At 42.5% G+C, this 25,092-nt stretch overlaps 1 pseudogene; it reads right to left on the reverse strand.

Moving 5' to 3' along the window:
- Positions 1–1,183: 1,183 nt before the first annotated feature.
- LOC112866105 (RNA polymerase II subunit A C-terminal domain phosphatase SSU72 like protein 2 pseudogene) lies at positions 1,184–1,777 on the reverse strand (annotated as a pseudogene).
- Positions 1,778–25,092: the final 23,315 nt, after the last annotated feature.

Consider the following 25,092-nt stretch of genomic DNA (forward strand, 5'->3'; position numbering starts at 1 on the left):
TAATTGTTTCATTCCATTCTTTCCAGAGGCAACACTCTCAAATTTTGTAAGCGGTACAATTTAAAAGTAATATGTACAGATGGGATTAAGTTTCCTAATCTACTGTTAAATAACAAAAATTCAAACCACTACATTGTAAAGATCTAATTGGCTTTATTACTCAATTCATGAATTAGGTAGCATCCCACGTACAGAGTAGAAGGAAGGTCCAAGGAGTTATACACATGCAAGGTTTTTATAGGAAGGACAATGAGGCAAAAAGTTATTAGCAAAATAAAAGAAACAACTGTTTCAGGCAAAGTCCCCCTCCCTCAGTGGGAATGGGAGGGAGTCTTATTAGGTGGATGACCTCATCTTCCTTTGGGAGATGGAGAGGACCCATATAACAGATTATCCCATTCGTACTGAGTACAAAATTCCAGACCGATTTATAAGTCCACTCCTGGAGAAATTGAAAATTTCAATTAAGTCTTGGTTTGCAGTCCAGGGTGCAAGCAACACCACCTTGGGCCTGTGGCATTCTTTTTAACACCGCTGACCTTAAAATTGGGAGATCAGTCTGAATTTTCTGGGTGAGCCCAATGTAATTATAAGGGTCCTTAAATGTGAAAGAGGGAGGCAGAAATGATGTCATGTGAAATGATTCAACTTGACATGGCTGACTCTGAAGATGGTAGAAGGGGACCTTGAGCCAAGGAACATGGGTGGGTGGTTTCTAGAAGTTAGAAAAGGCAAGGAAATTAATTCTCCCCCAGAGCCTCCAGAAAGAAGGCTGGGGAAACAGTGATGGCCCAGACCATATTGTTTGTTTGCTGAATATCCTTCAACAAATCACTTGTCCAGCACTCCATTATAAACTTTGACTTGCTCATCTGCAAAACACAGGCCATGACAGCAACTTCCTCACAGATCCACACTGGCGCTGAATTATTTCTTGTGCACCAAGTACCTAGAACATATGCCCAAGTTTGGACTGTTTCCATGACTATTACGCCTTGTCCCTGACTCCCCAAAAATGCTTTTTCTTGCTCATATCTCTTCCCCAGTGGTATATACCTAAAAATCATAGAAACAGAAGTTCATGAAAAAGGAGTTGAAACCTATTCTCACAGAAAATACAGACGAATCCAAAACCCCACGCACAAGTTCTTAATGAGCAAGGGACCAAATCCAGCCATGACCGTCAGTAAAAGCAGACCGTGTGAAGAATGCTCTTTCCTGTTTTCTCCTCTGCTGCCTGCAGCAGCTGATCCAGACTGTCTTCCATGTCGTCTGCCTGCTGGAAGCTCTGGCACAGCTCACAGATGAGGAACGCCCGGAAGGTGGCCTCCTCCAAGGTGTCCTCAATGTCCACGTCCACCACGTGCACAGCCAGGAAGGTCACCTGCTCCCTGGCACACAGCTCTTGCACCACTCGGTCGTATACCCTCTCCTCGCAGGTGAAAATGACTTCGAAGGAGTTGCTGCACTCCTGAAACCTTTCTGGGTGAGGCTTGATTCTCTCCTTCCTCTCCAAGATGCGCAGGATTCCGTTGCCGTGGTAGCATTCCGGGTCTTTCCTGGAGAGGTCGTCATACATGTGCATGTACCTCGTGGAGAAATCGTACCTCATGGGATGTGGACGACAGCGTGTGGGTCCTGGGAGCCTCAATGGAGATATGGCTCCAAAAGAGCGCACGCTGAACCCTCTCTTCTGGAGGATACTGTGGGCTTCCATGCTCCTGTTCATGTTGATCATGCACACCACAGCCACCCCGAGAGCTGATGGGGGCATGATGGCGGCCCCTGGGGGCTTCGGGGGCTGCCAGAACACTGTGGGTGTCCACCTGGTTTCTACTCTTCCAACCAGCACAGTGTTCGAGAATAGGCACCGAGCTTATAGTCCATCACCCCCACGGAACGGGCTGAGACTTCTAGAACTTCCTGATGGAATTGGTTTCATCAGGTGCAGTGCCATCCGATCCTGAGACCCATAACCTCATCACGACAGCCATGTGCTCCTGGCATCAACTAAACCACTGGATCCCAAAAAGGATGTGACCACCCAGCACAGCCATGTGAAACCCGCAGTTCGCCCTGTTGGTTTACATGGTGAATGAGGGCTGAGGTTGACAGTGACCACATCAAGCAGGCTAACTGTAAGCATGTCACTGCTCTGCCATGAACTGGTCATGAATATGGGTGGAAAATCTGTTTTCAGATTTTGAAGGTACAACCAATTCAGTTCTACATATAAGTATCCTTGCACGTTAATGTGCATTTGGACTTTCTAGAAATGCCATTGTGTAAATCATAGGAGGATTGTACATCGTTTTGCCTAAAAATTCATCAAGTCGTTCACCAGTACAAACAAATCACATGCTGGACAACATCCCTGCTGATAGTATAGTAGGAGTCACCACGTAGCATTTTCTGTATTTGATATTCTTAAAATAATGGTTTGCAAGTAAAATCAAGAATTGATGGAAGCTCTTCCAACTAGCAAAGTGCCCCAGAACAGGAACAGGGTTTGTGTTCAGTTACCTTTAAGGAGTGGGTGGAGACAAACAGGATTCCTTGACTGACTGAATATGATCAGATGGAGTGCCATCTAATCGTGCTAAGCATAACATGATCATTAGAACAGTTGGATGATTAAATCACTTGTGCTTCTAATTCTCTTGACAAGGGTGTTGCTAGAGGGAGCGCTTTTATTTTTTTTTTAATTTTTTTTTCAACGTTTATTTATTTTTGGGACAGAGAGAGACAGAGCATGAACGGGGGAGGGGCAGAGAGAGAGGGAGACACAGAATCGGAAACAGGCTCCAGGCTCTGAGCCATCAGCCCAGAGCCCGACGCGGGGCTCGAACTCACGGACCGCGAGATCGTGACCTGGCTGAAGTCGGAAGCTTAACCGACTGCGCCACCCAGGCGCCCCGAGGGAGCGCTTTTAAATCTGGAGTTAGCCCTGTTGGTTGAGTTTTGTATTTAATTAGAGAGAAGGGATAGGATAAAGGAAGGAAGGAAAGAAACTTCTGGAGGAAATGGATATGTTCATGGCAAAGATTGTGGTGATGGTTTCTCAACGTATATTTATCTCCAAACCCATCAAGTTGTATACACTAAATATGTACAGCTTTTTGTATATCATTCATACCTCAGTAAAATGTTCTTTAAAGGAAATCTTATTATAGCTATAAATGTCAACTAAGAGTATTGTATTGCAATGGCTTTTTGAGTCAGCACAAATCTGGCTAGTGAATTAAAGACATCTCAAAGACCTTACCAACATAGATCCCATGTTTCAAACCATCAAAAAGACCAATTTTATCAAACCATTTTTTTGCTTAAATTTTGTAATTCATATAAAAAGAGAACACACAGGGGTGCCTGGGTGGCTCAGTCGTTAAGCATCTGACTTTGGCTCAGGTCATGATCTCACAGTTGGGGAGTTCGAGTCCCACATCGGGTGAGCTTGAGCCCCACTTTGGGTAAGCACGAGCCCCACTCCAGATAAAACATGAGCCCCGGATGAGCCCCACTTCTCCTTCTTTCTCTCTCTCTCTGCCCCTTGCTCACTTGCACCATCGAGAGAGAGAGAGAGAGAGAGAGAGAGAGAGAGAGACAGAACACACAGAAGAGGAGTGTAGATGGCAGTCACTAGGGGTTGGAAGAAATGGATATAAAATTTCAGTTATGCAAGATGATTAAGTTCTTTTTTTAATTTTTTAAATGTTTTTATATTTATTTTTGAGAGAGAGAGAGAGCATGGACAGGGCTCAAACTCGTGAACCAAGAGACCACGACCTGAGCCGAAGTCAGATACTTAACTGACTAAGCCACCCAGGTGCCCCAAAATGATTAAGTTCTAAAGATATTCTGTATAACATTGTGCCTATAATGAACAATACTGTATTGCACACATAAAATTTTAAGAGATAGATAGATAGGTAGATAAATAGACAGATAGATACACAGACAGATAATAGATAGAGATATAATCAACTCCTGGAGCACATCCCAGACCAATTAAATCAGAATCTCCAGGGTATGGAATGCATTGTGATTCTAATTTTATTTGCTAATTTTTGCCATTCCTTTGCCCATGAAGCCTTTACTTTTCAAAATTTATTTATTGCCAGAATTTAGTCCATACACATTTGATGTAAGGACTATTGTACTTCATTCCTTGAGTTTTATTTATTTTACATTTTTGTTTCTGCCCTTGATTTTTGTTATTTTTATGATTTTTATCAAGTTGTTATATACTCCAGTCCGCCCTTATTAATTTGGAAGTTCTATCTTGATTTTCCATTCCATTAAATGGTTACCTGCACTTTCCCTGCCCTTCCTAATTAGATCATATTTCCCTATTATTATTTGAAAAAAAGTTTTATAAATCTCTTAATTCTTTTTCACTGACCCTATTCCTAACTCCCTGATTTTGCTGAGACATTAAGTTAATTCTAATTCAATGGTCTTAATCTAATTTTTTTGGAGATAGCCCTTTTGATTTGAGTCCCTGTAACTAGAATGGACTCTTCCTGAAGCCTCACCTTTTTCCATTTGACTTTATAATAAATTATTTAAATATTTAACTGAGCCTTCACTGCCTCTGTTTTCTTGCTTTTCTTCCCATTCCTCCACTCCCATTTTGTTCTGGTTCACATAAGTGATATGTGTAATGGTTTTCTCTTGCTCCTCAGAATTAAAAATCTTTACCAGAGTATTCCTTTCTCATCAGTCTATTCCAGTACTTCTCAATCTTTCATTCTTTATCACCTACCTAATCAGTCTTTTTAGACATTTTTTCCAAATTCTTCTATGAGATTTTAATAGCACAGATAAATCACATATTGGCTTATGTACTGTATCTAGACTTTATACATAAAAAGAGTGAGATTTTTTTTCCCACCACCACCACCGCCAGCCCCCAAAATCATTTTCCCTCCTTAGGGGTGATATCACCACTGTTGAGATAGTATGATCTAGCCTGAAACACCCTGAGCCTTTTATAACATCTCAAGAAATATTCTACTATTTCATTCTTTTTGATAGCTCATATATATATATATATATATCACATCTTCTTTATCCATGCATCATCAGTCAATGGACATTTTAGTTCTTTCCATAATTTGGCTATTGTTGACAGTGCTGCCATAAACATTGGGGTGCGTGTGCCCCTTTGGATCAGTATCTTTGTGTCCTTTAGATAAATACCTAATAGTGCAATACTGGATCATAGGGTAATTCTATTTTTAACTTTTTGAGGAACCTCCACGTGATTTTCCAGAGTGGCTGGCTGCACTAGTTTGCATTTTCACCAACAGTGTAAGAGGGTTCTCCTTTCTCTGCATACTTGCCAATATCTGTTGTTTCCTGAGTTGTTAATTTCAGCCATTCTTACTGGTGGTATCTCATTCTGGTTTTGATTTGTATTTCCCTGATGATGAGTGATGTTGAGTGTCTTTTCATGCATCTTTTAGCCATTTGTACGTCTTCTTTGGAGAAATGTCTGTTCATGTCTTTTGCCCATTTCTTAACTAGATTATTTCTTTTTGGGGTGTTGAGTTTGATAAATTCTTTATAGATTTTGGATACTAGTCATTTGCAATGACATGGATAGAACTAGAGTGTATTATGCCAAGCGAAATAAGTCAGTCAGAAAAAGAAAAATACCATATGATCTCACTCATATGTGGAATTTAAGAAACAAAACTTGGGGGAAGGGAATGAAAAATAAAATAAAAACAGAGAGGGAGGCAAATCATAAGAGACTCTCAACTATAGAGAACAAACTGAGGGTTAGTGGAGGGGATGTGGGGGAGGAATGGGCTAAATGGTTGATGGGCATTAAGGAGGGCACTTGTTGGGATGAGCACTGGGTGTTATATGTAAGTGATGAATCAGTAAATTCTACCCTGAAACCAATACTACACTATATGTTAACTAACCTGAATTTAAATAAAGTCTTGGAAATAAGTGAAAGAAAGAAGAAAGAAAGAAAGAAAGAAAGAAAGAAAGAAAGAAAGAAAGAAAGAAAGAGAGAGAGAAAGAAAAGAAAGAAAGAAAGAAAGAAAGAAAGAAAGAAAGAAAGAAAGAAAGAAAGAGAAAAAAGAAGAAAAGGAAAGAAAAGAAAAGAAAATAGTCTACTAGTGTTTAGTTCATTATTGTCTCCCAATCATTGATGCCCCTCACTCCTTCTGGTATTCCAGTAATTTGTTATTCTTGATTTTGTTATTTTTTGTTATTTTGATATTTTGTTATTTTGATTTTGTTATTCTTGATTAATTTTTTATATTTTTTGCTGCTTGTTTTGAGATACAGCTCAAATCTAGCTTGTATCTCAGAAAAGCCATCTCTTCCTTCAATTCATTCACTAAATTATTTATAAGAGAAATTATATTATGGACTCAGAAAATGTTTTTTGTCATCTTCCTCCTTCAATTTCTTTAATGGAATTTACCTTTTATCTGAGTTGTCTTCTTTCTCCCCTAGTACCTGTATGGCAGTGGGTGAATGTGCAGTTTGTTCTAAGGAACCATCTCTTGCTGCTGGGCCCACTGACAAAGGATTCGTATACCCAGCTCACTGAGGCTCAAGTCTGACTGTTCCTAGACCCCAAATGGGAGCAGACCCAGAGATGGTGCAAGGCAAAGTGGTCTCTACTCCCCACAAGGGTGATGGCAAAAAACAGAGTAAGCAGCAGCTCTCCTCTGATGCACCTGAAGAAAGCCTTCCAGTCCCCTGGTCTACATTCTGCTCGTGATTTCACCTTGGCTTTTTGGGTCCATGGAGAGTACAGTTTCAGGATACCAAAATCAATCTCTCCCATCTTCCCTCCTTGGATCTTAAGCCTAGGCACTAAGTTAATAGCATTCAGAAAGCACTCCCACACACCATCAGGCCTTCGTGTAACCAAGATTCCCTCCTGTGCTATCATTTTACAGCTCTCTTATAGTACATGGGACAGATATAACAATCTACTTATGCCAACCCTAAGTGAGTCCATCTCTAAGATACCAATACCGTCTGTTTCATTACAGGGTGGCTGAAAATTGAGGTTTATGTCCTTCTTACTGTGGTCTCACTGAGGAGGACCCAGCTGGGTGAGGGGAACAGGACCCAGGCTGAGGAATCCTGGGTAGGAGTAGAGCCACCAGATGACAGTGGTGCAGTGACAGCACCACAGGGTACCTCCAATCAGCTGAGTAGACGCCAGTGGGTGCTTTGTCTTTAACCAGAAAGGGGAGTGAGAGGATGCATCACCAGGACCAAGCTGCCAGTTCTCACCTTTCCCCTGCCAGGCAGTTGGAGGCGCAAGGCCTGAGGCACACAGCTGCCTCAGCCTGAGGAAAGACTTGGGTGGCTGGAGGCCCAGCTCTGGCCCACCGGCTGCCTCTCCTCCACTACGACCCATGGGAAAGGGAAAGTTTAAGTATGGCAGGTGAGATCTTGCAGGGTGAGAAAGAAAGCATCCCAGACGGGCACTGGGGCCTGAGGAGTGAGGGGGAGGAGGAATAGATCAGCAAGAAGAGAACCAGACAATGAGTATTCTCAAGGCCAAGGGAGGGAGTCTCCGTGAGAGCAGAGTGCTATGCCACTGAAGTGTCTTGTGGAGTAATAACACCCAAAAGGGGGTATTGCATTTGGCTAGGAGCAGTTTGTAGAACACAGTGTCCCACTTACACTGAAGCCTAGAAAGCTCAAGATGTGGCACTGGAAATAGAGTTTATAAAAGAAAAACATGTTTTGGGGCACCTGGGTGGCTCAGTTAGTTAAGAGTCTGACTTTGGCTCAGGTCACAATCTCACGGTTTGTGGGTTCCAGCCCCACACACGGGCTCTGTGCTGCCAGCTTGGAGCCTGGAGCCTGCTTCGGATTCTGTGTCTCCCTCTCTTTGCCCCTCCCCAGCTCACTCACCTGCGCACGCTCTCTCTCTCTCTCTCAAAAATAAACTTTAAAAAAAGAGAGAGAGAAGAGAAGCATGTTTAAAGGTCTCCTCTTACCTGCTTTCAAAATAATGAATTACTCCCCTAGAACTTCCAAAAGTAAATCATTATTTTTCACACTCAGAATAAACTCTTGGCTTATAATATCCATAGTAGCTGGGTTTCAATCCATTGTAGATATTCTTTTTGATGTTCATATTGTCCTGACTTGAGGCCTCTGTCTCCATGCTAACATGGATGGGAAGGGGTAAGCCTGGAGGCAGAGACCAGTTACCCCTCAGGTGGCCAAGGATGAAACCTAAACCAGTCAGTACCTTGGAGCTTTAGGACATCTGTGGATGAGCAGTAAGTATATCCAGCCTCCACAGCTAAGCACAATGGAGTAGCTTATGCCACACTAACCCTCCTGTCAATAGTAAATGTAAAAGCTGGATAAAATACATAAAGTCACTGAAGGTATTAGGGAGAAATCAAGCCAGGCAGGCCTTAAAGGAGAAAAATTGCTGGAGAGAATGTAGGTGTACCTAGACAATGCCACATTTGCCTGTGCTTTTTCCCTCAGAGCATTTGCTGAGTCTAGGTATGGAGAATAGACTACGCGGAAAGAGGGGGCTGGGCTTGTGGCATTTCCAGTGGGCTGGAAAGAAGGAAGCTGGAGTTCAGAGATGCCATGGAGTCTGAGACTTGAGATGGAAGAGGGAACCTTAGAGAAATGCGCCCAAAATTTAGCATGTAATTTCCCCTTGAGGTGTTTTTCAGTTCCTAACCTGTGCAACTCCAAGGCAAGATTCCCCGCACCTAAGTTGAAAGCAACAGCTATGAGGGTAAACAGCTATGCAAAAGTTTTAGCAGCTCTATGTTGCTGGGGATTCAGAGGTTATAGGTCAGGGCCTGAGAAGGTAGGGTGAGACTTGTAAGCACTCCAGGCTTACCTCTGAGACAGCAGAAGGGCTGTGCTCTAGGAGTAACGGCAACCAGTAAAAGATTAGCACTAACAAAGTGGGATCAAAACCTGCCAGTACTCTATCTGCCTTTTTGGAGAAAGAGAACATTACCCAAGAACATGAGCCAAAGCTTCTACAGTTTTTCATATACAATGATTTTATCCACACAACCCAAATCAAATATTACTAAGCATGCCAAGAAACAGTACCAAATAACTAAAATTAATGAGGGGCAAAAAACAACAGAAACAGAGCCACAGAAGATCTAAATATTGAACCAAACAGACAGGGATTTTTAAATAAAATGAAGACCAAAGTCTTCAAGGTGGAAAACATGTGAAAAAGAAGCCCACATCCAGGATCTCCAGAACCTCAAGTAGCTAGCTACCTGTTGCCACCACCAGAAGATACACAGAAACAGTCCCGCTGAGTGATGGTCCAAGCTTTAAATAATGCTATGAATTGAGCTACCAAATGTGAGCCAGGAGGATTCGTATCTTGGACCTGATGCCTGTATTAAATAGACCTCTGTGATCCCATTCACTAAAGCCTTTATCCAAATATTTGTCCTCTAGATCTTACCATTCTAAAGAGAAAAGAATTACCCCCATAGAAAGTGGACTAAGGGAAAAAAAATTATTTTCAGTATATATTTGCTTAGCCTCTTTCAAAACAAAAACCTACCCCTAGAACTAGAAACCAATTGCTCAGCACCCTTGGGCAGCCACATTTGAATTTCTTCTCTGCAAATGGAGTTATGGGGGATGGGGAAGTGTCTTTGAATTTGAATGAGAATTTACAGTGCACCATATGTTAGTGATGGAGAGGAGAAAATAGGTTTCAGAAACATTTAGGAGTAATCTTGTTAAGACTTCATGACTGATTGGTTCTGGGAAGGTCCAGAAAGACTCTCAGGTTTCTCCACAGAGTGACTGCACATGAAGTCCTACAACGAACTAACATGAATTAAGGAGAAGTAGGAAGTTGTTACTTTTGCCAAGTTCAATTTAAAGCATAAACAGGAAAAGGTATGCTGATGCCGTTTAGATATTGAACTCTGAAGATTACAGAAGAAGCCTTAGATGGAACTTAGATTTCAGTGGCATCAGTGTATTCAGGTGAGAGTAGATGAACCAAAAGGAAAAACAAAATAAAAAAAATAAAATAAAATATAAAATAAAATAAAATGTATCTGCTAAGTATTTGTTTATATCATCTCATTTCAAAAACCAATTTGAGTCAGCAGGAGAGCATGTTGCACAAGAATAAAAATCATCTGAGGATAGTTGCCTAACAGACTTAAAATTTAGGGTGAAAGAGGAACTGTCTTAGACACAATAAGAGGAATTCAGGTTTTGTTTCACTGAAGCAAAGGATTCAGAAAGTTTTAAGAAGTTGAGACTGAGAAAAATGTTGAATTCGGTGGAGAGTGCCAGTGTGGGAGGAATTAGGCTTTAATTTGGCACAGAAAAGCCCTCAGGGAACTCTGCAAGAATGCTAAAGTATAAGCTAAGGTGTAAGCCAGATGGCAGCAGGCTGTAGAGGGAATAAGGACAGACAGCTGGCTTGTGAAGGGCGGGAGGTGGGGAGGGGGCCGGGTTTTAACTTGAGATTTGGCCTTGAAAAAGGCCCAACACATGAGTGGAAGGTTTCGAAAATAGGAGGTACTAAACTGTTTCATCCTGAGGAGATTTAAACAACCATCCAGGAGATCAAAGACATTTGCTATAGCAAGGTCCTAGATGAGGTGAAAGGAAGTTATTAGAAGGGCAGTGTGGGATGCAGTGATCTTGAATAATAGGGACACTCTGTCCCTGAGCCAAGAGGAAGGTAATAACAATTACTATGGTTACTGTGTTGGCACTCTTAGCTGGTAAGCATAGTAAGACTTTAGGTATTTTATCCTCTTTAACCTTAAGGGCATAGAATTATCCACTGAGGGACTGAGAAATCAAGACATTGCCTAAGGTCATTACCACTTGTACCCAATTAATATGATTAAAATATCCTAAGCCTTTGGCCAGTAGGTCCCACTGCCCACATGGAGATCATAGGTGTTGATGATTCTAAGTTGGAAACTGGGGTGGTTGGAGGTTAAAAGAGCACACCTGATGCCTTCCTATTTTGATGATACAACAAAGATACTACAGTTTGAATACAGAGCTTGATAAGTGTGAGAAGTTAGTTGAGGATGAGAAAACCACCCTCTTATGTACCTCCCTTTCTTCCTGCCTTCTTTTAGTATTCCCACCCTTCATCGTTTCTTCCCTTCCACCCTCACCACCCACACCTTTGCTGCCCCTCCGCAGTTTGCCCACCATCAATGTTCCTTCCACTTCCCACCAGCCTGGTTCTCCTCCATGACCCCCACCCACCCCAACATTTCTATTTACTCATCTGACAAGTAGACTGCCTTATCCCCACTCAGGTAGTTCCTGACTGGACAGAAATCTGACATATTTTCACATTTCAGTGACCTTACCTAGGAAGGAAGTAAAAGTCAGTGAACCGTAAACACCCACCACCCCAAGACCAAAGTTTAGGGGCCATGTTCTGAGTCAGTGACCCACTGGTATCACCAGAGTAAAGCTGAAGGGGACCAAAAAGATGTGCATGCTACTTTTAGAGACTCTGTGGTAGAGTTTTAAGGGGAACATGAACAACTTTCTCCTCCTCAGCCAGAGGCAACGCATACCACAGAGCTCAGAGGTAAAGGTCTCTAGCACCACTTTCCTGGGGAGTGAGTGGCACATTTCACACCCATCTCAGTGTTCTTGCCTACTGTTTTCTGGACTGGGTTTTAGTCTGTTGTGAAGCTTAATTAATAAGGAGAAAATGTTCCTCTGGCTGACTGAAAGAGGCCAACCCCTCCCCAGGTGATATGAATCTAGATGAAACCGAAGTGACTTTCTTTACAGCCATTTATTGTAGGAGCCCCACAATAAGATGGGGAAGAGGCAGGACAGGACAGCCACATCCAAGGACACCACTCTGAGCAATCTAGAGGGTCAGGAGACACAGAGAGCCACCCCCTCTGCAACATGGGGCAGAGGGTTCCCAAGATCCTGAAAGCAAGTTTACTTGCTTTTTGACAGGCTTTTTTCTAGGTCAGACCACAAAGCCTAACAATCCCTAATGTGTCCCTACTGCCAACTCCTGTGTTTATTCCAAGGGGAGACATATTGTCTCTTGAGCAAATTTAAGAACCCTGTATGTTATGGAAGCTTCTATGCTAGGATGATTCCTCTGGTCATTCCAAGACTCTTCAATGCTTTTCAGAAGATTCCTAGGCTCCTGGTAAAATCAACCCTACTCCCTCGTGTTCCAGATGCAATGAAGTCTCTTAACCAGGGAATACTGAGTCCAGGAGAAAAAGAGAAGAGAGAGCACAAGGGCAGAGCAGAGTCAGGTTCACACTGTCCATTCAGGGATTCCTTTCCTACCTGAGTAACAACTCAGGAGCACCAGGTGGGGTTGGGGATGCAGAAAAGGAGGGGATTTGTGTCCCTAACAGCCCGTGCCATCCATCATTGCCATCATTCAGTGAGCCCCTTCACACTCTTTCTCAGCCTCCGTGCCTCCCACAAGGACCTGAATTCTTCTTCACACTGCCCAGCACCCTAAAAATGAACACCCCATCAGAACACAAAGGCACAGGGAGAGGGGGATGTTTCTGATGTCTGCTTCTCTGAGGCCCACTTCTTTTTTTTAATATAATTTATTGTCAAGTTAGCTAACATACAGTATATAGTGTGCTCTTGGTTTCAGGGGTAAGTTGCCGTGATTCATCACTTACATACAACACCCAGTGCTCATCCCAACAAGTGCCCTCCTTCATGCCCATCATCCATTTTCCCCTCTCCTCTCAATCCTTAGTTTGTTCCCTGTGTTTAAGAGTCTCTTATGGTTTACCTCCCTCCCTCTCAGTAACTTTTTTCCCCCCTTCCCCTCCCCCATGGTCTTCTGTTAAGTTTCTCAAGTTCTACATATGAGTAAAAACACATGATATCTTTCTCTGACTTATTTCACTTAGCAAAATACCCTAAGACCCCCATTTCTTTTGACACCCTTTAGTGTCCAAGTTCACCAATTCAATCATATTTTTCTGTATATTCCTAACTCTTCCAGAGTTTTGGCACTCCATTCTACTACAAATCTTTAGCCTACATTTTTGACGTACCATAAAGAGAAGAACCAGGCCCAAATAAAAGGGCCACTGTAGTACAGAGAGGAGAAAGGTAATTGGAAGAAATAAGGAGAGGCCATTCTGTAAACACGGGACATTAATAAAGCTTGAATTTTGTGGAGTTATTCTAATCCATTGTACTTCATATCAATAATATTTTTATGGGAAGCCACTACTCTTTTAACTCAGAATTTTTCTTCTGTCTTATCAACTCAAAAACATCTGAATCAATTATTAACAATTTTTTTTCTTCGATTATACCTAGTGTACAGAGTATGGGATTAGTCATAATCCTCATTTTGGAGCACATAAACATCATCAGTGTGTATGAGGCCCATCTATATTTTATTCCCAGTACCCATTCCCCCCATACATTCTCATTCTAATGCATTTACTATATTAACTTAAACTTGCATTTTACTCTTATAAAACATATATAACTGTTGTTTGAATTGTTTTAATTATAAGACGTGTTGTTCTAAAAAATGTCATTCTGTTTCTTACTGCATTTCACTCATCACCATTTTTAAGATCTCTCTCTCTGGGGTGCCTGGGTGGTTCAGTCGGTTAAGCGCCCGACTTCGGCTTGGGTCACAATCTCCCGGTTCGTGGGTTCAAGCTCCACATCGGGCTCTGTGCTACCAGCCTGGAGCCTGCTTCCGATTCTGTGTCTCCCTTTCTCTCTGCTCCTCCCCTGCTCATACTCTATCTCTTTCTCTCTCTCTCTCAAAAATAAATAATAAAGATTAAAAAAAAATTTTTTTAATCTCTCACCTGCTAATACTTACATCTAGTTTATTATTTTTACCTCGTATATTCCCTTAATTACCTACTCTCCCAATGCTGGACACACCCAGTTCCCAGATGTCACGAAAAATTCTGGGACACATATCCTCATACCTGTCACATTATGAACTCTTGTTAAGAATTTCTCTGGGGCGGGCATGGTGGGTGCTGCTTGGCCGAAGCGGGACAGCGCTCAGATGTGTCCGGCTGAGGGTTTTTCTCACATATCCAGGCTGTTCTGTCTTCCGGTTGTAAGCCTATTGTTTGCCACGGCCTCCAGAGTCTTACTGAGTTACAACAACGTGCACCCCTGAAGTGTAATGGAAGAAGAGGCCTGCAAGAGGACTCTTACTGAATCTCAGACTCCAGTTGGAAAACTGCACGGCAGCATTTCAGAGGAGCTGGTTTTGCTGGTTTCAGGAATTCTGTTACCAGAAACACTCTCCGCCCCAAGCCGGCTCCAGCAGTTCAGTTGACAATGGCTGAGGCCAGCTCCTGACCACTGAGCCTGAGGAGTGCCAGATCCCAGATCTTGTACACAGTCAAGAAGTAATCTAGCAAGAAACGCCCTCCCTCTGGAGCAAAGGGAGAATCACTGTCTCCCCCACTCCTACCCAGGAATGCACCGTTGAAATATCAATTACATAGGGGCCCTTTACCCTACAGGAGAGTTGTGGCCAGCTCAGAAACCACAGAAAGGGAAGCCTCCAGGGTCTTAGAGCGGCCCACGAGGTGCCCCACACGTGGCCTCCACAGAAGTCGACCTCTCCCTGGACCCTCCTGGCCTCCATCCTTCTAGCCCCAGATATCCAGAGTCAAGGCTCAAAGTACGAAGAAGGTGTTGATTCTGAAGGTAAGATTTTTGCAAGGATGGACACTTAGATTGTCAGCATATGTAATAGGGATATATTATATCTGTATATCATATATGAGTATGAAAAATTTTACCAGCATATGAACCAGGTAGAAAAGCATGAGGGCAGGCCCATGGGAGAAAGACAGTTATGCATGTAGCGAATGTGGAAAGAAGTTTTCCTGGAGCCCAGGCCTTGTTGAACATTGGAGAATCCACACTGGAGAGTAACCCTATGAATGTAATCACTACCAAAAAGCCTTCAGTGTGCATTCCACCCTCACTGTGCATGAAAGATTCCACACTGGTGAGAAGCCCTGTACTTGTAACTACTGTAGGAAAGGCTTCAGTGTGAGGGCACACCTGATTATACATCAGAGAATCCACAATGGAGAGATACCCTATGAATGTCATGGGAAAGCATTTAGTGTGAGCTCAGACCTCAAACATCAGAAAATCCACTCTGGTGAGAAACCTTATGAATGTTAGGAGTGTGGGAATGCATTCTATGTAAACTTAGCCCTTATTAATAACCAGAGCATTCACTCTGGAGAAAAGCCTTCTGAATGTGGAGAATTCAGGAAAGCATAGAGTCAAGGTTAAACCCTATTCATCACCAGAGAATCCAAACTGTATAGAAAACATACAAGAAAGCTTTTCATGGGATCTCTAATCCTACTAAACACAAGAAAATACATGCCAAAGGAAAGTGTCATCAGTGATTTATGTGATGAAGATTTTCCAAAGACCTTTTTTTGTATCAGAAGTTACTATGAAAATAAGGGTATATTTAAGTTAATGTTCTGATACTTGGTCCCTTAGAATATCGAAGAAGTGAGAGATCAGTAAAAACTGACTCCATCAGAATGATGACTGGTTAAATCTCTAAAATCACACCTGCTTCTGAGAAAGCAGTTCTACGACTCATAAGGATGGAGATTTGCAAACAAAATCTTCTGGGTGGAGAACATTCTTCTGGGATCAGCACTGAAGTGATGACCATATCCCACCCCAAACTGAATCCTAAGCAGAGAGGGATGTTGACTCCCGTTCTTAAACAAGAAGTCCATTATCAAAGCAGAGTTTTGCAGAATTCCAATACAGGGGTCAATGTCCAGAGGACTAAATGGGAACGTTCCTGAGGGCCTCTGCAATGGACAAGTCGAGGAGCCTCTGAATCATTTAGCCAAGTACAGAAGGAAGCAGAGCTTACATCACCTCAAGCCAAAGAGAGTATCACTCTGATAAAGGGACTTAAGACACCTGGTAGAATTTGCCCTGAAGTTCAGTCCTGTCAGTACTCTGGGACTAACAAATTCTCCATTCAGCCTATGCACACTTTTCAACTTCAACTGTAATGTATGAAGCAGCTGCTTAATGTAAAACAGTGGAAAAGTCATTGGTCCAAAGGTGTCTCTCCCTAATCAAACAAACCCTGGTACAACAGCAGCCCTGACTAAGCACCAGCATGTCCAAACTTGAGGAAACCCTCTGAGTATCGTCAGCTGGAAAAAACTTTCAGTATAAATCCAAGTCCCATTATACTACACAACAGAGAAGCCTTCCTGGAGCTGAGTCCCATGAAAGTAAACAATGTGGGAAAACCTTCAGATACTAGAATGATCTTGCATATCAGAGAAGCCTTGGGGATATCTTCAGTGTCAGAAGTCTTCTGTATGAGCCCAAGTCTCATTAAACATAAGCAAATTCATTTTGTACAGGAGAAAGTGGGGGGAAGGTCTTCTTGTGGAAGCCAGAAAACCCATAAATATAAAAATGTGGGAAGACCCTCAGTAAAAACTCAATCTTATACATCAGTCAATCGACATTGGAACAAAACCCTATATGCATAACCATTCTGGGGATGCCTTCAGTGTTAGCTCAATTCTTAAAGTGTATCAAAGACTCCATGTGGAGGAAAGCTCTTTGAGTGTAGGTGATATTGGAAAGCCTTCAGTCAATGTTCAGATCTTAACTAAACATCAATCCATAGTGGAGAGAAGTCTTATGACTGGAACGAGTGTGGGAAAACCTTTCAATGAACCCATCTCTTACCAGACATCAGAGGATACATAACAAAAATAAACCTCAATTGTCATATATGTGGTAGACTTATAGTACCAGACTTTCTCAACATCAAGCATCACCATTTAGAAAAACCCCAACTGGGGCTCCTGGGTGGCTTAGTCAGTTGAGTATCCAACTCTTGATTTCAGTTCAGGTCATGATGCCAGCATTGTGCAGCCAAGCCCTGTGTCAGGCTCCACACTGAGTGTGGAACCTGCTTAAGATTCTCTCTTTCTCTCCCTCTGCCCCTCTCTCCCACTTGTGCTCTCTCTCTCTCTCTCTCTCTCTGTGTGTGTGTGTGTGTGTCTCTGTCTCTGTCTCTCTCTCTCTCTCTCTCTCTCTCTCTCTCTCTCTCTCACACACACACACACACACACACACACACACACAAATAAAAATCCCCATTTGCACATAATCACTTCAGCATTATTTTATGGAATTAAAGACAAGTGTTATTAGAGACTTTGTCAGGTCATTCATGGGCAAAGTTGAATTAAAACAGATCTCTATATATATTTAACCGGATATTTAACTGGTTTCATGTCACTGAATTAACATCCATGTTTGCAGTGTCCATGGGTTGTAGCCCAGGGAAAGTGCCTTGATTCTCTGTGATGAAGAGACCCTTGTTTTTTCACACCATAATAAAGAGGGGCTGCTGATTGTCTCCTGTTTTGTGTTTTCATTCTGTCTCTTGCTGATGTAAAAAGCAAGAAAGTACAGAAAACATATGATGGAGAAGTTCCAGCTTATGAAGACCAGGGACTCTCATCCTGGGGAATGCAAAAATTTTCATCCTTTCTTCATAAAGCTGTTTCTTCTGCATGCGTATCGTCACCAGTAACAAGGAACTTGAGCTCCTGGCCTCTGGTAGGAAACACAGCAAGAACAGTTGGTAAAGCTGTCTGCTTTATTTGGTCCTTATGAGGAGATAGCAGCCCAGTCCTGGGCTCTGGTGCTTCAGGGGGCTTCTGATGCTATAGGGTGCTGCCCAGGAAGTGGGCATTGACCTGGGTGAAAGGAATGCACTTCCAGGAGAGGTTCCACTAAGTTCTCAATTGAAGCTTCAGAGAACTGAACAAGCTGAGAGACAGTTTGCTGATGTGATCGCCCACTATTGATGTGGCCCCCAGGTCTCAATCCAGAGATCCTGGCCCAGCCTAAGATACTTTTGTTCTTCCTATATTGATTTAATGAACTGATATTACCCTGTAAGGCTCACACATATGATTCATTAAGACTGGGTGGAGCAGCAGCCAATACCTCTCCTGCCGAGCAGTTTACTGCAGAGGATTCTGCTTCCCAAAACCTCCCACCTTTTCACCACTTGACTTATTGCCTGGCAATTCTTTGGCCCTTGGAAGAATTTCCACCATCTAGAAATCCTGGGCTCCTCTGAGGAGGGCAGGGAGAAGTTCTGTAAATATTTTAAAGACAAGGACTAACTATGGGAAACAGTATGGAGGTTCCTCAAAAAGTTAAAAATAGAACTACCCTACAACCCAGCAATTTCATTAAGTATTTACTGAAAGGATGCAAAAATACTAATTTGAAGGGACACATGCACCCCAATGTTTATAGCAGCATTGTCAACAATAGCCAAACTATGAAAAGAGCCCATACACACACACACACACACACACACACACACACACACACACACACACATAGAAATATATTGGAATCTTACTCAGCCATCAAAAAAGAATGAGGTGCTCCTGGGTGATTCAGTTGGTTAAGCATCCAGCTTGACTTCAGCTCAGGTCATGATCCCAGGGCTGTGAGATCAAGCCCCACATCAGGTTCTGCCCTGAGTGTGGAGCCTGCCTAAGATTCTCTCCTTCTCTTCTTCTGCCCCTTTCCCTCACTTGCACTCTCTCTCTAAAATAAAAAAATAATCATAAATAAAATAAAATGAATTTTAAAAAAACATTTTCTCACTGAAAACACAATATACACAATTTATAGGCTAGCCAGATTGATTTTAATAATATTAAAGAAGTCATTATAATCAGATCAAAAAATGTTTGAATAGTGAGCAGGTTCGATTTTCCAGGACAATTTATTTTCTCTATCATGCAGTTTTAATGAATGTAGTTTACTACTCTAGACATACATACAAGCTTTGAATCCTAGGATGAAGTGTTGTATTTCACAACAGATAATAAGTTCTTTAATTTTATAAAATAGTACAGGAAAACCTCAGAAAAAATAATCTAAGAATCAATTTTATGACAAAGTAGAGAATATGCATATATCTAACAAATAGGAGCTTTGCTCCACTTCAGTAATGTTGTAGTCATTTTTATGATTTTTAAAATAATCTGTAACTTCCTTATTGTTACAATAGGAAGCCCATTAGTTAGCCCAATAGTTAGCCTAGGATTGGATTTCAACACTGCTTATATCTATCACTTCTCCCTATTAAGTTTTTGGTGAAATAGTATTTTATTTTGTTTTTTCCTTTAAGTTTTTTTGTAATGCTTATTTATTTTGAGAGAAGGTGGGAGAGGGGCAGAGAATGGGGGAGAGAGAATCCCAAGCAAGCTCCGCACTGTCAGTGCAGAGCCTGATGCAGGGCTCTATCTCGTGAACTGTGAGCTCATGGCCTGAGCTGAACTCAAGAGTTAGATGCTTAACTGACTGAGCCACCCAGGCACCCCAATAGTATTTTATTTTGTATCCTTTGTTTTCAATTAAATTTTTAACCAAGGATGTATTAAAGTGTTTGGGGTGTATAAGGCTTGGTACCTGGTTTGGTACCTTGAAAGGGGGAAGCTTGAAAGGAATGAAAGTGGGAAATGGTGTGTGATCATCTCGCCCTGTGGCCTGCAAAGTGAATGTGAGACTTCCAGACACTGGGAAAGGCTCCAGTGCAGCAGGGCCTATGCTCTGGTAAGCCACTGTCACCACTGTGGCCCTAGGACCAGAGAGCCTAGTAATGGAGTTCTCCATGGACAGCCTATTCTGTCCAATCTTTCCCTCCTTCAGGATGTTCTCATAAATATCCCCTTGAATATCATATCCCACTGACACCACCCTCTGATCTAGATATCTACTTGGAGATAAGTCATTCCATGGGGAATCTTGAGGCTGCAGAAGTGAACAAGGAGAGGCACAAAGGGAAGGTGAACATGAGCCACCTAGTTTCTGTTCCCAAGAGCTGGAGAGGGCCAATGTTAGTGTCCCACTGTCCTTCTTGGTCTCTTCACAGCCTACAAACCCTTTCAACTCATGAAATGGACCCATGTAAGAACAGTGGCTTACATAGTTCTCATTTAATTCTGTCAATATTGCAATAATGTATTTGTTCTGTTATCATTTTGTAAAACAGGAGGCTGAGGCTTAGCAAAGCAACCTAAACTGCTCCGAATCACAGGACACAGCCAGGTCTCCATCCCTAAAGCATCTGCACAGAGATCTCACGCTCATATCTCTGGGTCACGTTGCTACCTCTAGAGTGCTCCATTCCCTCTGGCAGGAAAGGACTCCATGTACCCAGGGGTAGGTTATCTCTTAGAGAGAGAAATGTCAATTTTTAATTATAATTCATACCCCTGCTACTTCTGAAAAGTATTTGAGGGAACATCCCTTTCCCTCAAAAAAAAAAAAAAAAAAAGAGAGAGAATGAATAAAACAAAAAAGTAGCATATAGATCTAGCACCACATACAGGAGGGCAGGAATACAGGAAATAACTGTTCCATAACTTAGAAAAACGGTCTGCTGTGATTATCCATAATGGGGATCTCTGAGTTACCAAGCATCCATGACACCATGGAAATATAAATCTAGTAGTTTTGTTCCTCACTAGAAAGAACTTTGCCAGATGATTCATTCTAGGAGATATTTGTCATGTATGTAGAGTTGCGGGAGGAAGCTACCTTGTTATTCCCATAGTGCATCTGACCTGGAGGAGCCTGGCGTACCTGCAGAAACCCCAAAAGCCTCAGCTCTGAGGCCACATGGACGATTTTCTTACATTACACATGATATTTGTTTCAGAAACAAATTGTATTTCCACCAGTAGCTGTTCTAATCACTTTATAAATATGTATTCATTTAGCAAAAATTAATTCAGTCCATACGATGATCCAAAGACTGTCCTAGTCATATGAGATGCATTAGTGAAGATGGGACATTTTGAACAAAGATTCTGCCTTTGCAATGCTTGTAGTGTGGCCAAGGGAGAGAGATAATAAACCATAAATGCAATGAATGAGCAATGGTATCATACGTTAGAAGAAGAGCTGTGGAAATAGAAAACTGTAGAGGGTAAGAGGATTGGGGTAACAGGTCAGGATAGCCTATGAATATGAGGTATGAGCCCCATAGTAGGAAGGGACAAGCCAAGCCTATTCCAACTCTTGGAAGAGAGATCAGGAAGAAAGATGAGCACAGAATCTTCCTAGATGAGGAATCACTCATGGATTACTCAAAAACCAGCCGGGAAGTGTGGCTGCAGTGAGAGTGAGCAAGGGTGAGTGTTGTGTGATCTCACTAAGCTGCATCTCAAGACCATCCATGGGGGGAGACAGTAAAAACTGTATCCACTGGCTCCATCTCCCACTAGTTAAAGGCTTACCCTGTGGGGCATGAATCCCCTGCACGCCGCTGATGCACATGTGCCAGGGGCAATCGGACAACAGCCTCAATGGGGAGGCCCCAAGAGGAGAGGCAGGAGGCTGGAAGTACAGGCTGGAGGAGAGGTGCTGCCTGGCTGCAAGAAGCTGGGCGGAGCTGGTGGCCACAGCAGTGATGGGAAAAAGAGGGATGGGGCCAAGCTGATCTGAAGTGGTACATAAAAGACTTCTGGTTCAGTGACCATGAGGATTCACTTACACAACCATAGAACCAAATTTCTTGGGCAACTATGAGGTCACAGTGCTCCTAGTTCTTTTAGATTTTGTGGTGTATATTAATTGGTCATTATAAAAGTAATAAGTGAGGTATGGGACAGCAGGAGAGGATGACAATGATAAAGCCCCTTCAGACTCCCTTCTCTATCCCATCAATGTTGGTTCACTATCATGGCCAGTTTATCTCTTCTATCGTAGATAATATCATCAAGCACTTTCATTTATTTCCACTTTTATAATGGCCATCTGCTTATGTTAATGGAAAAATATCTCAGGATTCTTTTTTAGTTCTTTTTAATTTTATTAAATTTTTTTATTTTAATTCAAGCATATTTAACATACAGTATTATATTAGTTTCAGGTGTACAATATAGTGATTCAACAATTCTATACATTACTCAATGCTTGTTGGAGAACAAGAAGCCAGAGGCACCGTAAGAATGTCCTGAAGGAAAGGGACGGAGCAGCAAGGAACTGAAAGAAGTTCCATTCCTAGGCAGAAAGCTACCGGGACTGCACATTCTCTCCAGAAGGACATCACAGGGGCACGAGACCAGGGATAAGAATGTTTTGTGTTTTGTCTGGTGCCAGATGTACTCATGACCCAGTATGGAATACACTGCAGGTGGGTGACCTGTCAAGATGCCAAATACTATGTTGTATGTGCTTGCTGTTATCAGACAAATTGCAAAAAATAAAAGAGGCTTGAGCCAGGGGACCGAAGCTTCGGCTCCTGGAGATACTTACCCCCTGCTTTGTAATTCTCTTGTCACCGCACCTTTAGGACCAGTCTGTCTACAAGTGCTCATCCTCATAGGTGTACTCTTAATCCCCTTCACCTATTTAACCCATCCCCCAACTCACCTCCCCTCTGGTAGCCATTAGTTTGTTCTCTATATTTAAGAGTCTGTTTCTTGGTTTGTCTCTCTTTTTTTCCCCTTTGTTCATTTGTTTTGTTTCTTAAATTCCACACGAGTGGTATTTGTCTTTCATGACTTATTTCACTTAGCATAATACTCTCTAGCTCCATCCATGTTGTTGCAAATGTTAAGATTTCATTCTTTTTATGGCTGAGTAATATTCCATTGTGTGTGTGTGTGAATATTAGTAATATTCCACACACGATGGAATATTACTCAGCCACAAAAAGAATGAAATCTTACATATATATATACATATATATATGTGTATGTATATATATATATATATATATATATATATACACCTCTTCTTCATCCATTCATCTATTGATGGATACTTGGGTTGCTTCCATAATTTGGCTATTGTTAATAACGATGCAATAAACATAGGGATGCATACATCCTTTTGAATTAGTGTTTTTGTATTCCTTGGGTAAATACCCAGGAATGTGATTACTGGATTGTAGAGTAGTTCTGTTTTTAACTTTTTGAGGAAACTCCATACTGTTTTCCACAGTGGCTACACCAGCTTGCATTCCCACCAACCGTATAAGAGGGTTCCCTTTTCTCTACATCTTTGTCAACACTTGTTGTTCCTTGTGTTTTTGATTTTAGACTGACAGGTGAGAGATGATATCTCATCATAGTTTTGATTTGCATTTCCCTGATGATGAGTGATGTTGGGTATCTTCATGTGTCGGGTTAGCTATCTGGATATCTTCTTTGGAGAAATGTCTCTTCATGTCTTCTGCCAATTTTTAAATGGATTATTTGGTTTTTCAGTGTTGAAATGTATTAGTTCTTTACATATATTGGATACTGACCCTTTATCAGATGTCATTTGCATATATCTTCTCCCATTCAGTAGGCTGTCTTTTATTTTTGTTGATGGTTTCCTTCTCTGTGCAGAAGCTTTTTATTTTGATGCAGTCCCAATAGTTTATTTTTGCTTTTACTTCCCTTACCTCAGGACACATCTCTAGAAAAATGTTGCTATGGCTGATGTCACAGAAATTACTCCCCATACTCTCTTCCAGGATTTTTATGGTATCAGGTCTGACATTAGGTCTTTAATCCATTTTGAGTTTATTTTTATGTATGGTATAGAAAGTGGTCCAGTTTTACCCTTTTGCATGTAGCTGTCCAGTTTTCCTTAATACTATTTGTTGAAGAGATTGTCTTTTTTCCATCACATATTCTTGCCTCTTCTGTTAAAGATTAATTAACCATATAATCATGAGTTTGTTTCTGGGCTTCCTATCCTGTTCCATTAATCGATGTGTCTATTTTTGTGCCAGTACCATACTCTTTTGAATACTATAGCTTTGTACTATAACATGAAATCTGTAATTGTGATACTTCCAACTTTGTTTTTGTTTCTTAAGATTGTCTTGAGGATCCTGGGAAGATGGCGGCATAGGAGGACGCTGGGCTCACCGGGCGTCCTGCTGATCACTAAGATTCCACCTACACCTGCCTAAATAACCCAGAAAACCGCCAGAGGATTAGCAGAACAGAGTCTCCAGAGCCAGGCGCAGACGAGAGGCCCACGGAAGAGGGTAGGAAGGGCGGCGAGGCGGTGCGTGCTCCATGGACTGGCGGGAGGGAGCCAGGGCGGACGGGCGGGCTGCCGGCCAAGCAGAGCCCCCCAGTCTGGCTTGCAAAAGCGGAGGGACTGGATGGAGTGTGTTCTGACAGCAAGTGGGACTTGACATCTGGAAGGTTATAAGCTAACAGCTCTGCTCGGAAAATGGGAGGGCTGGAGGACAACGGGAGGGAGAGTTGTTGAGCCCCGGACGACAGAGCTCAGCTTGGCGAGGAACAAAGGCGCTCGCCAGCGCCATCTCCCTCGCCCATCCCCCAGCCAAAATCCCAAAGGGAACCAGTTCCTGCCAGGGAACTTGCTTGCACCTCGCAAACACCCAACGCTGTGCTTCTGCAGATCCATCCCTCCGGCGGATCTGACTGCCTCCCTGTGCCACAGGGCCCCTCCCGAAGCGGATCTCCAAAGGAAAAGCGAGCTGACCCTGCCCCTCCCGCCCCCATGCACCTTGCCGATCCACCCCAGCTAATACGTCAGATCCCCAGCACCACAAGCCTGGAAGTGTACAAGTGCCACTGGATGGGGCATGCCACCCCACAGTGAATCCCGCCCCTAGGAGGGGGGAAGAGAAGGCACACACCAGTCTGACTGTGGCCCCAGCGGTGGGCTGGGGGTAGACATCAAGTCTGACTGCAGCCCCGCCAACCAATGCAGTTATTCAAGACAGCACAGGGGAAGTGCCCCGCAGGCCCACACCACTCCAGGGACTGTCCAAAATGACGAAACGGAAGAATTCCCCTCAGAAAAACGTCCAGGAAATAACAACAGCTAACGAACTGATCAAAAATGATTTAAACAATATAACAGAAAGTGAATTTAGAATAATAGTCATAAAATTAATTGCTGGGCTTGAAAACAGTATAAAGGACAGCAGAGAATCTCTTGCTACAGAGATCAAGGGACTAAGGAACAGCCAGGAGGAGCTAAAAAATGCTATCAATG

The sequence above is a fragment of the Puma concolor genome, chromosome D1, assembly GCF_028749965.1.
Source record: "Puma concolor isolate L17-30 chromosome D1, mPumCon1.1.hap2, whole genome shotgun sequence".
Classification (NCBI taxonomy): domain Eukaryota; kingdom Metazoa; phylum Chordata; class Mammalia; order Carnivora; family Felidae; genus Puma; species Puma concolor.